Here is a 12011-nt window from a genome sequence, read left to right on the forward strand (position 1 = left end):
AGAGACCATAATGAGAGGAGGATCATCAGACAGGAAATCGATCCTCCCCTAAGTTCTGACCAGTCCAAAAGACAGCTCAAGTTACTGAAAAAGCAACAAACAATTCTGCAAGGTACCATTGGCCATGTCCACATTCCCCAAGGGAGAAGTCCCTCAGAAGCCTGCGAATGTGTCCAGTTAGTTAATCTTAGCAAGTTGATTTAGGAATGCCCTGGGACCACCCCGTCTTTACACTTTACAGTTGTTACATTCCTCTCCAGGCTGCCCTTGACTTTTGCCAATGATCCCAAAAGCCCTTCCCTCTCAAAGCTCACTCCATCCCTATATCTCACACATTGGAAGCGCCCTCTCTGCCCTCTCCCTCTGATTGGTGATTTTCTCGGAAAACCTCCATGTTAAGGAAGGAGTTCAGGCCAACCATGTCTTCATTCGTTTTCTGGTTACACTCTTGATGCTCCTGGATTTTCTCTGCAAGCCCCCTTATAGGGATATCTTCATCTCTCTCCCATCTGCTTTCAGCTCCCTTCCCCTATTAGAAGTCTCCCTGAGGGCAAGGACTGTCTTTATGCTTATACTTGTATTGTTGTTTTTTACTTGTGTGTCTGACTCTGCCTGAACCATTTGGGATTGTCTTGGTAAAGATACTAAAGTGGTTTGCTCTTTCCTTCTCCAGCTTGTTTTATAAATGAGGAAAGTGAGGCAAACAGGGTGAAGTGACTCACCCAGGGTCACACAGCTGGTAAGTATCTGAGGCCACATTTGAACTCAGGAAGATGAGTCTTCTTGACTCCAGGCCAGACACTCTAGCACTGCACCACCTAGCTGTTCCTTGTTTGTATGCCTAGTACTTAGTATAATGGCTGAGACCTAGTAAATGCTTAATCACTGCTTGTTGACTTGACACAATCTGCATGACCTTGGGCATATCACTCAACCTCTCTGGGCCTCAGTTTCCTCATCTTTAAAATTAATGTGAGGGCCCCTTCCAGCTCTAACATTTTATATGACACTTAACTAGCTTCTTCTTCTCTTGGGCCTTGTGCCTAATTAGCATCTCCTCCCATAATACTAGGCTCACCCTCCCATATACCCTCCAATCACCCACTGGAAGGCCTAACTGATTAATGACCTGGAGAAACAGAAGGTAAAATGTGATGTGCCCTTATATAGGTCAGCAATTTTTCAGACCTATGCTGGAATGAATGGGATACTGCAGGGCCCTCTGGGAGGCAGTAGATTTGCAATTATATAGTATAGTACTGTGTATATTTGTTGTTTATTAACAACAAATACACACACACACACACACACACACACACACACATATATAGTGTGCATATTAAGTTGTGTCCAACTCTTTGAGGTCCTATGGACCATACTGTCCATGGGGTTCCCTAGGCAAGGATACTGGAGTGGTTTGCCTGTTCTGTCTCTAAAGGATTAAGGTTAACAGAAGGTAAGAGTCACATGGTTAGTGTGAGGCCAGATTTGAACTCTGGTCTTCCTGACTCCCAGCCCAGGGCTCTGTCTACTAAGCCACCTAGGTGCCCCTTACTCTGCATATACTGTAGCACAGAAGACTTCTGGGCTCAGTATCCATTCTGTAGCTTTATGTTCCAATGGTAGAGACCCTATACCTTTACCACTCTCTGCCCCTTTGACTGAGCAAATCACCCTGCATATAATCTTGGTGTAGCCTTTAAGGATTCAAGGTCACCTCTGAACTAATCCAGGAAGTGGGGCTTCATGAAGGTTTAGGTAAGTGAAATCAGGTTGAACTGAATGTGAAGGGTAGTCTGAAAGGGGTAAACAGTGTGACATAGTAAAAAGAAGAATGGATTTGGTGTTAGAGAGTCCATAGCTGAATCCTGGCTTGGTATGCTGCATGACTGTGGACAAACTGTTTCAATTAATAGTAATTAAAATTGCTAACATTGATATAGCCCTTTACAACTAAAATCTCATTGGATCCTCACAATGACCCTGGGAAGTAGGAGTTGTTATCCCAGTTTTACAGAGGAGGAAACTGAGGCAGACAGAGGTGAAGTGACTTGCTCAGGATCATACAGATAAGTGTCTGAGGCTGGATTTGAACTCAGGTCTTCCTGATTCTAGGCTTAGTAATTTATCGACTGCCCCAATAGGAAATGAAAGAATTGGATTAGATGGTTCTTAAGGCTCTTTCTAACTCTTGTTTTCTATGACCAAAATTCCCCAAAGTGAAAAATACTTGGCCTTGGGGTTGTGGAAGGAAGAAATAACTGACAGTGAAGGAATTGAACCTTTGGTGCTAACCATGGTGCTGATTTTTTTGACCTTGCTAATTGTCCCTTAGTACTAATTGCATGAAGCAGCTAGGTTGCACAGTGGATAGAGCCCTGGGCCTAGAGTTAGGAAGACTCGAGTTCAAATCTGACCTCAGACTCTTGCCAGCTGCATGACCCTAGAGCTCTGTTTGCCTTAATCCACTGGAGAAGGAAATGGCAAACCATTACATTACCCTTGCCAAGAAACCCTCACTAACAGTGTGGTCCAAGGGGTTCCAAATCACAATGACCACAAATGAACAACAACTAAACTTCAGGGGTGTGGAGGCTGTGCCACGTGAGGATCCATTGAAAGAACTCGGGATGTTTAGCCTAGAAGAGAAGATGTGGAGGGGGTCATGAGATGATGGATGTCTTCAAGTATATGAAAAATCAGAGTTGTTCTTCTTGGTCCTAGAGGATAGAATTAGAAGCAATGATGTCAGAGAGGCCAATGAGACTCGTGGAAAGGAGTAATTTATTAATGTATAAACAAATGTAGTGATGGAAAAGTGTGTGGGGAAGGGAGTACTGTATGCAGAGTGAGCTGCATGGCAGGGTAACAGTGAGGGTGAGTCATAGGCAGGAGTCTAGCTCAGAATAGGGGGCTTTCACCAATAAGGACAGTATGGCCACAGAATGGAAGTGCCAGTAGCAATGTGGACATGGCAAGAGTCCATGTAAAACAGAATGTGTCAAACTGATAAATCCATTTGTTACATGTTGTGTGTCCTCAGTAGAATGTAAGCTCTTTGAAGGCAGGGATTATTTTTGATTTCATGTTTGTATCTCCAGCACCTAGCATAATATCTTGCAAATAGTAATAGTAAATGTTCTTTGGGTTGTATTGGATAAAAGGCAAAGTGAACTAAGATCTCTTAGCATACAGGATGGTAAAAGATCAGCATGCAGAAGTAACCGTCCAAAACCAAAGAGATATACTGAGAGAGAATCACAGGAGTCTTCTGGCTTCTGGACTAGAAATGCAGAGAGCATAACATCTCAAGCAGTGAAGGACAAGAATCCAGGAAGGACCATGAACAATATAAAGATGACGAAGCACCAATGTTAAGGCCCTTATTAAATTGAAGTCTGAGATTCAAGGGATGTCTTCAGAACATTCTGACCTGCACAGATGTCCCAGCTCAGAGTATAGCAAAAGTAGATGGAAGGCTAGGACAAAGAGAAAACTCTAAGTTTTTGGTTTCCTAAAACACTATTTTACACAGGTGGAAAAGACTTGTTTCTCCCTAGACAATTCTTGATTACATTGCTGCATCAACAAAAGGAATCTTAAGTTAGGTTTTAAAATGGCAGATTTCTTCCCTGGGAGTTATCTGTTGCTCAGAAGGCTCTGGGTTGCTGGACCCCCAAATTAAATTAATTATTGACACAATTAGCTACTTTACTAATTAACAATTAATAAATCTTTGATCTGTCTTGACACTAACTTTCACAACATCACATTGTTTCGCTAATAGGGATATACTGGCTAACTAAAAGTTCCTGTGACAGAAGAACGACCAAGCAAGCCTAGCTCTCATGAGCACAGACTGTTTGCTTGGTGGATGAATTCCCCATGTGGAATAGGCTGGGGTAGCCTGCTTCCAGAAAGACTGGAAGATTAGTAATGCAAGGGCCCCAATTTCACAATTCCAAGCCCACACAGATATTGTTCCCAGTCTGCTTACCATGTGAATAACAGGAGTGTTTTGCAGGATAGCCCAGTGGGAATCGAAAATGCTAACAGAATTCACTGCAGAGGATTTCAGCCTGGCAGGTGTTGGAGTAAGTAGGTCTTTAAGCCTCTAGGTGGGGAGAGTAGCCTCAGGCCTTTATCTTCTGGTCCAGGCTACTGCCATGTGGCCTGTGAGTGCATGGCCCAGAAGTTTCTGTTTCTATTATGTCTGATTTCTCCTCCTTTTAGGTAATCAGACTAGACTGCAACCTGGTAAACTTTGAAAGGTTGGAATATCCAGCTACCAGAGGTCCAGGAGCCAGAGTGAAGTGTATAATGATCTAGGTCTTCTTCCCAGTGGAGAAAGCTGAGCCTACAAAAGAGGCCCAGTTTCCCCCAGCTTTATGCAGCCAGGCTCATGGGCATAGAGGAAGATCTTGCCTGGGTATGAGCACTTCTGAACCTGGCCCCTAACCTCCTGAGAGACTTTCCCATCGTCCTTGAGATGGACTTTCTGTGTTGTCTTCTCCATTAAGCTCTTGATCACAGGTGGCTGACCCGCCTATTGGATGCCAATAGGTTAGTTCCTATGGTGAGAAGGAACTGAAGGTCTGGAAAGATTACAGCATGTTGTATGGTGTGAAAAGACTGTGCTGATAAGCCTGGAAGACTGGGGCTGGCCTCTTGGGAAACAGCAGTGGACAGACCCACCCTGGGGGCCAGCAATCAAAGAGGGTCATGCTGTCTGTCAGCAGGTCCCCAAGACTTGGCAGAAAGAGGGTTTCAAAGTCCATGAGAAGCTGCAGAGCTGAAAATAGCAGCTTTGCTTCAAACGAAGCAGCTGTCTTCACTTACCCCTTAGCCCTGCAGGGTTGGAGGAAAGACTGATGTTTCTTGATTTAGACTTTTCACATTTCCACATAGGAACACAATCAGCAGCTTACAATGGCTAGACTAGAACATAATTCAACATTCAAATCCATTCAACAACCATTTCCTAGATGCCTCCCATATGCAAGGTTAAATACAAATATGCAGATAGATGTATTCAAGCAAGCATTGGTCCTGGGAGCCAAAAGCCTAGCCACCGAATAGAGTGTCACTACTAACCATGCAAATAGCCACTATGGTGCCACGTTTAGCCACATTCTACCAGATTGTAATGATACCACTCCAGAACAACCAAAGGAAAAGAACAAAACTGAGTCAAAATCAGCTCATTATTTTGGCTGTGGGAAAAAAGGAGTATGGTACAATGGAAAGAGAAGACTTGGGTTCAAATGCTACCTTAGCCACTTATTCTCTGGGTGACCTTGGGCAAGTTTAACCTCTGGGTCTCAGTTTACTCCTCTGTAAAATGGTATTGGAATACAGATGGCTTCTAAGGTCACTTCCAACCCTAAATCTATGCTTCCCCTCGGGTTTGATGCCAAACTCAGATTCTTCATACATAAAATGAGGGAGCTGGTTTAGATGGGGTTCTTTTAAGCTCTAAAAATGCTATGATGGAGGGCGACATTGACAGACCTTTGGGAGGCCTGAATGGTTGGAGATGGGCTAATAGGACCAGACATCTTTCTAGACAGAGTGGGTGTCACCTCTAAGTTGTGATTTCTCCTTCTTTCCCCTCCAATCCCAAATTTCCCACCATTAGATTAATTCCTTTGTGTTCAATTTAGAGCTGGAAGGGACCTTGATATTCTGTAGTCCAACTCTCTCATTTTACACAGGAGCAAACTGAGGCCTAGAGAGTTTGTATTTTCAAAAAATACTGTTAGTAAAGTCCAACATCTCCTTTGGTAAGCCTTACCTTCTCTCTGCAAAGAGTCCATGCAAGTCCTTCACCTTTTTTCCTCCTTAATTCAGAGGAATATGAGCTAAAAGGAAGGCTCTGTGGGGGATCTAGACCAAAGGTGGAGAGATCTTGGGGAGGTTAGAATGAAGACCTCTCTAAATATTCCCCAGCCCATCCTATCTGCCAAGAAAATCCCAAAAAGGGGCCATGAGGAGTCAGACATGACTGAAATGACTAAACAACAAAAATTTTCAGAGCCCTCACACTGAACCATAAGCTTTTCTGTGACTGCAGCCTCTCCTGAAGGGACTAGGAGGGAAAGATTTCTTTCGATTCTCAAGGCCTGGAAGAAAGGGTGGGGAAAAACACCAGGTGGCAGCAAATGAGCAGTCCTTTAGCTAGTCATGCCTCCATTAAATGAATAGTGTCCAGGGTGCTGCAAAATGTTTGTAGTCCACCCTTAGCAGCAGCAGTAGTCTGTGTCTCTAGGTTACCAGGGTTCTCACATTACGTTTACTGGTCTCCTGATTTGTGTGCATATATTTGCAACAATTCTCCTAGCGAGAATTAGATACCCCTTTCCCTGCCGTGTGGGAACAGGTGGGAAAGGCAAGTCCTTCCCTCTCCCTGAATAGAAGAATCAATTATGTTAGCCTTCCACATAGCAGGGATTAGGGGCCCGGAGTCTGAACAATCTGGAAAATTCATGTGACTGAACAAAGTAAACCTCAAGGAGGTAGCATTAGCACTTACTTTTTCGTTTTGCTAAACATTTCATATCTAATTGACGAGCTACACAATATGTTAGAGTCAGCCTGGCATTATGACTATATTGTAGGGCTTACTGTGAAGAGAGACTTAAGGTCAGATGACCCTAGGTACCTACCTTAACCCTTTGGTGCCTAAGGAATTCCTTAAGAACTTACCCACTAAGTCATGGATGTCTCTCTATCTGCATTAGAAGTGTCTCTCCTCCTCCCTCTTTTTAATTAGAAAAAAATTTAAAGGGATTTGTAGTGTCACTCCTCCATTTAGGTTCTGCATTGATTATAGATCAGTTTTAGCCCTACTGTACCAAAAACTCTCCTAAAAGCCTTTTGATTTTTAGGGCAAGGGGGAACTCTAAACAGCAAGCCCGTATCTTTTTTTTTTTTACTTTTTCCTGAAGCAAGTATCTATCACATGAACTTTATTCAAAAAACATTTCCAACCTGACAGGCCCAGCCTAGGGAACAAAGGGTCACCTACATCATGATAAAACATCAAAGGGGGAGACCTTTAGTTCCTGTAACATGGTGGGGAAAGTTGCTGGACCTGGTATCACAAGAAGAGCAGTTAGGTGTCAGACCTGCTGTTGCTGTTTGGTGGTTAGATGACCTTTGGCATTCTATCCCACCTTTATGAATCTTGGTTCTGTTCTAACTGTTTAACAGCAACAGATGTTCACTCTGAATAACTGTTCAGTTGTTTCAGATATCTGAAAGTTTAGGTGAGCTGCTATTATGAAGGTCACTGGATGTATGAGGGTGTTTGTATTAAGGGTTTATTTGCCCTGAAGAGAAATCTCAGAGGGTAAGGCTTGAGAACTTTTTTCAGAGCATTTTTCAGATAAAATTGAACAAATATTTTTATATCCATCAAGGAAAGATGAGTAAGTCACAAAGCATAAGAACTCATTACCTTCAATAGGGGAGCATAACTGTAACAACAAAATACTGCTTGTGTGTTTATTTAAATTGATCCAGATTTAACTGAAGGTAAGTTCTATCTAAAAGAGCAGAAATGGTTAATTAGACAATGTTTGAAAGAAGGTGACTTTCTCAGTTGAGATTACTTACCGGACTTCCACACAGTGTTGTCTAGAAAGGGCAACTTTCTAGACAACTATCAGTGTATTTTAATATATATGCAAGAAGGTAATTTTCATTTGGTAATGAAAGACAAGAGATGGATTAGGATGATCTGAAACATTGTTAATTGTTGCCTTTTTTTATGTCAAAGGGATCTTATTTGAGCCAACATACTCCATGTATTTGAATGATGATTCAAACATTTTTGTTTCCCCTCTTCCCCCCCCCAATATATCACCTCCTTGTTTTCAACAATAACCAAAGATGATACCAGTCCTCCAAAAGACAAAGGCACATGAAGAAAAGGCATTCCAAACATCATGGGGAAAACATTTGAGAAAAAGCCAACTGCTGTTGGAACCTTTGGTGTCAGGCTGGATGACTGTCCCCCGGGTCACACCAATCAGGTAGGAGACAAAAGCCTTGCTTGTTCCGTAATAGTCCAAAGCATCTGTAATCTCATCAGTATGGGTGTCCTCCTCTAGTGATACGGAGAACAATCCATGATGGTTGTCCATGTCCTTCCATAAATTGGGCCCTGGCAGTGGTGTGCATCCATGACGGGGGCTTTACTTTCTTTCTCTTGACATTTTGTACCTGCCACTGGAGACACAAGGTATCCATTGGTAATCCTTTGCCCTCACTTCTGTGACCATCTCATCTTTTTGTATGTGTAATATTTTTTCTATGACATTCTTGTTTTTGTTTTTTTTCCTGAGGCAATTGGGGTTAAGTGACTTGCCCAGGGTCACAGCTAGTAAGTGTCTGGGGCCAGATTTGGACTCAGGTCCTCCTGACTCCAAGGCTGAAGCTCTATCCACTGTACCACCTAGCTGCCCTGATTCCATGACATTCTTAATGTGTGCATAATTTCCGTTCTGTAATGTGTAACCTCCTTGTGCCCAAAATACACTTCTCTATTGACCTTTGGATGTTCCTTAACTTGGAAGCTTGGGGTTGGTCAAAAAGGGTTTTGCAGTTTTCCAAGAGCAATCCAGCTGCTCTCATCCTCCTCTTCATCTCTGGACCCAGATATAGGTACCATTGGACAGATTCAGTAGGTGTCCCTTCAGACACATGTTGGCATCTGGGCATCCATTTGGTCTTCCTTGCACAGATGATCAGGCCAAACTCCTTTGAGGGATTGCAAATCTCTTCCAGGAGGCTCTGCAATGTCTTGTGGCTTGAGGCAATGAACAGGATGTCATCTGCAAACAGGAGCATGTGTGGAACCTCAGCATCCACAGCAGGTTCCTTTTAGCCTTAGACTCTACACTGGACTTCCTCAATTTACTGGCACATATTTACTGTTTTATGCCTCACTGGATGCTTTTTATCAGAGGGTGATTAAATAAAATGATTTAAGCTGTCAATAAAATAAAATGAGGATGGTGTCTCGGTGGGAGACACCTTGTTGGAAAAGAGCCTGGAAGACAGCATTTTGCTTTCATGAGTCAAATGTTTTTTCATAATTAATAAACATTATGTTTGTTAATAAGATATTATCTTCTCTATGAATTTCAGTTAATTTTGAGATGTGCTCCACTGTCAGATATCGTTTGTGAAAACCCTCATGTTGCCTAATACCTTTCATCAGAGTGAGATTTTGTCCATACCCCATTCCTTAGATACCTTAAAAACCACCACTCAACAAACATCCTTAGAAGTTGATATCATCACCACCAACATCCTCTATTAATGACATACTTGTCCCAGTAGGACTGCTTTTCCTACTTTCTCATTAAAGCCCTTTCTATTTCTTCTATGTCTTGGAGATTGTGATGTTAAGCTCCAGGTGGGGTGATCCCAGTGTCCTTGATGGATGAAATAGTTAATTGTAATATGTTTTAGATAGGTTTTACTGTCTAGTGACTCTCCTTTGTTTTACGAGACAAAGCTGACAGTAATCATCTGCCATCCTTTTTTTAAAAAAGATTTTACAAAGAGTTTATGCTCTAACTTGGTGTTGGCTTCAGGAGCCATCTCTCAACATTTGGCTATCAAGGCAGATGTTTGCTGACTAAGAGACTTTCTGCCGAGCTCTATCATTTACTTTGATTTAATTTCTGCATGAAATTATGGTCTTTGCTGTTGATGTTAATGTTGATGTTAAAATGATGAGATTTTATTTCAGGGGAATATCTGAGGTTATTAAAAACTGTCCGGTTTTGCAAAGGCAATCCAGCCTGCTCTGCTTCTGCTCAATTCTGGGGTCAGCTCATTGTCCTCTTAGAATATCTAAGATCAATGTACTGATAGGCTAGTTCTCCAGGTTGACCATCCAAATGCATATTGCAGTCTCCAGGAGACATTCTACTTCTGCGACTCTCCGTTTCCTGTATGGAGTATTAGGCCTACTTTCTGGAGAGAGTAGAGATCTCACTTAGGAGGTTCAAGACATGGAAATTTCATTCGGCTCAGTGCCGTCTTTGGACAAGAGCATCTGGAGGACCTCACCACCAATACCACCACTTTCTTTTTTGTACTTCATGACAATGCCGAACTCCTCGAGCAAGCACACATCTGTCTGTCTTATGCTTCCCTTGAAATTACTAATCCAAAGTTGAACAAAGTTATCCCTGAGAAATCTTTCACGGAATCCTGGATGATTTTGATGCAGATGTGGGAAACAACATTAGAGAAGATAGTTGGTCAAATGGTTTTTATTGTTGTTTCCACCTTTGTACTCAAGGAGGACCAATGACATCCCAATGTTGGTGTCAAGGGACAGTGTATTTGACTGTGGCTCATCAATCCAATATGGGTTTGGAAGGCTCTACCACAGACTGGGAACAAACAGTCCATTTGAACATTTGGGGTGGAGATATCTCTAAACGCACACATGTCACGTTTCCCTTGTGCTCCTGCATTTCTGCTTGGCTCATGGAGAGCCTAGTGCCATGCTGGATGCGGGCATACCAGGCTGGGCAGTCCTGTGCCAACATCTCCCATGTCTCACAATTGATAGTAAAGTTCTTCTGAGAAACCTTGAGAGTGTCCTTGTACTGCTTCTTCTAACCTGTGCGTGAGCATTTGCCTTGTGCTAGTTCTCCATCAAATAGTCTTTCCGGCAAACATATGGTAGTCATTCGCACAATGTGGCCAGCCCATGGGAGCTGTGCTCTCTGCAGTAGGATTTGAATGCTTGGCAGGTCAGCCTCAGAGAGGACATCAGTTGCTGGGTACCTTATCTTGCCAGGTGATCTTCAGAATCTTCCTAAGACAATTCAAATGGAAACAGTTTGGATAGTCAAGAAGCAGCAGAATATTGCATTCGCTACCCTTTTTAGCCATTAGTTACCACAAAGATGGATTACATTAAAGACACTATCATTTCTGGAAGCCTGCCTGTTGTTTTCTGAAACTTTATTAGGATTGTGCTCCGTATAGATGTATACTAACTTTGTATCCCCAAATTGAAGTTTGATGTGCTACGAGCATCTGTTCACTCAAGCCAGAGTGACATCCCTAAGTGAACCTCTGGAAGTCCTGTTCTTCCTGCAAGCCTCATTTGAGCAGCTACCTCTCTCCATTAAACCCCGCCCCCTGTCCCTGCCAGTCCCCTGGTTAGTCTCTGCCCTCAACAAGAGGCCAAGTTTAGAAAACAGCTGGCAGGCCAATATCTTTTTTGAGACATTAAATCAATGTGCATTTTGTAAAACAGAAGCCTAATGAAGACAGTATGCATTGAATTTGCTTGATTACAATATGTGTTTGGGAGAGGTGTGTAAAAAGCTAGATTTCAAGTCTGAAGTAAAGTTGACCTTCTTTAAGAGCAATTTGCATTCCCCATACTCTGTTCATGAGCTAATTGCCTGACTTGTAGTGTTCTTTGCCCAGCCAGAACATATCCAGTCATTTGACAGTCATCAGAACAACCATATTTGGCACTTGAAGACTTACAAAGCTTTACAATAACAACCCTGTGAAAAAGATGCTGCAGTCATCATTAGACCCTTTTCATGGAAACTGGGTCTTGACAGAGGGAAGTCACCGGCTCACCATTCTCACAGCTAATAAATGCTGAAGGCAGGATTCTGAAACTAATCTTCCAGACTCCCACACCAATTACTCTATGATAACTTTCCCCTCTTACATCCTCATTTCCATCTCAGCAGTCCAAATATGTTTAACTCAGTTACAACGAACTCACTATTCTTTTGATTCTCACATGACCTAAAGAGCTAATCTTTTTTTGAGAAATATATTTTTGTAGAGATAAAAATAGCTTAGTGATCATTTGAGGCCTCTAAAAAATAAGAATTGTCTCTTTTCTTTTGTAGTATAATGTAGTATATTCCACTAATAGCTGACATATGCTGCAAATTAGTTGAAGAAGAGGACTTGACCATACAGGAATTTACAGAGTTCCTGAAATAATG

General features: G+C 42.3%; 1 protein-coding gene across 1 annotated transcript in view; it reads left to right on the plus strand.

Annotated features, from left to right (window-relative positions):
• Positions 1-484: 484 nt before the first annotated feature.
• LOC110202245 (rho GTPase-activating protein 21-like) overlaps positions 485-12011 on the plus strand; it is a 185180-nt gene continuing 173653 nt past the window's right edge. Inside the window, exon 1 of the mRNA XM_078151950.1 lies at positions 485-739. The gene's annotated coding sequence lies outside the window, so the exon portion shown is untranslated. The remainder of the gene's footprint in view (positions 740-12011) is intronic.

The sequence above is a fragment of the Phascolarctos cinereus genome, unplaced genomic scaffold (genome assembly GCF_003287225.1).
Source record: "Phascolarctos cinereus isolate Bilbo 61053 unplaced genomic scaffold, phaCin_HiC Scaffold_1;HRSCAF=81, whole genome shotgun sequence".
Lineage (NCBI taxonomy): Eukaryota > Metazoa > Chordata > Mammalia > Diprotodontia > Phascolarctidae > Phascolarctos > Phascolarctos cinereus.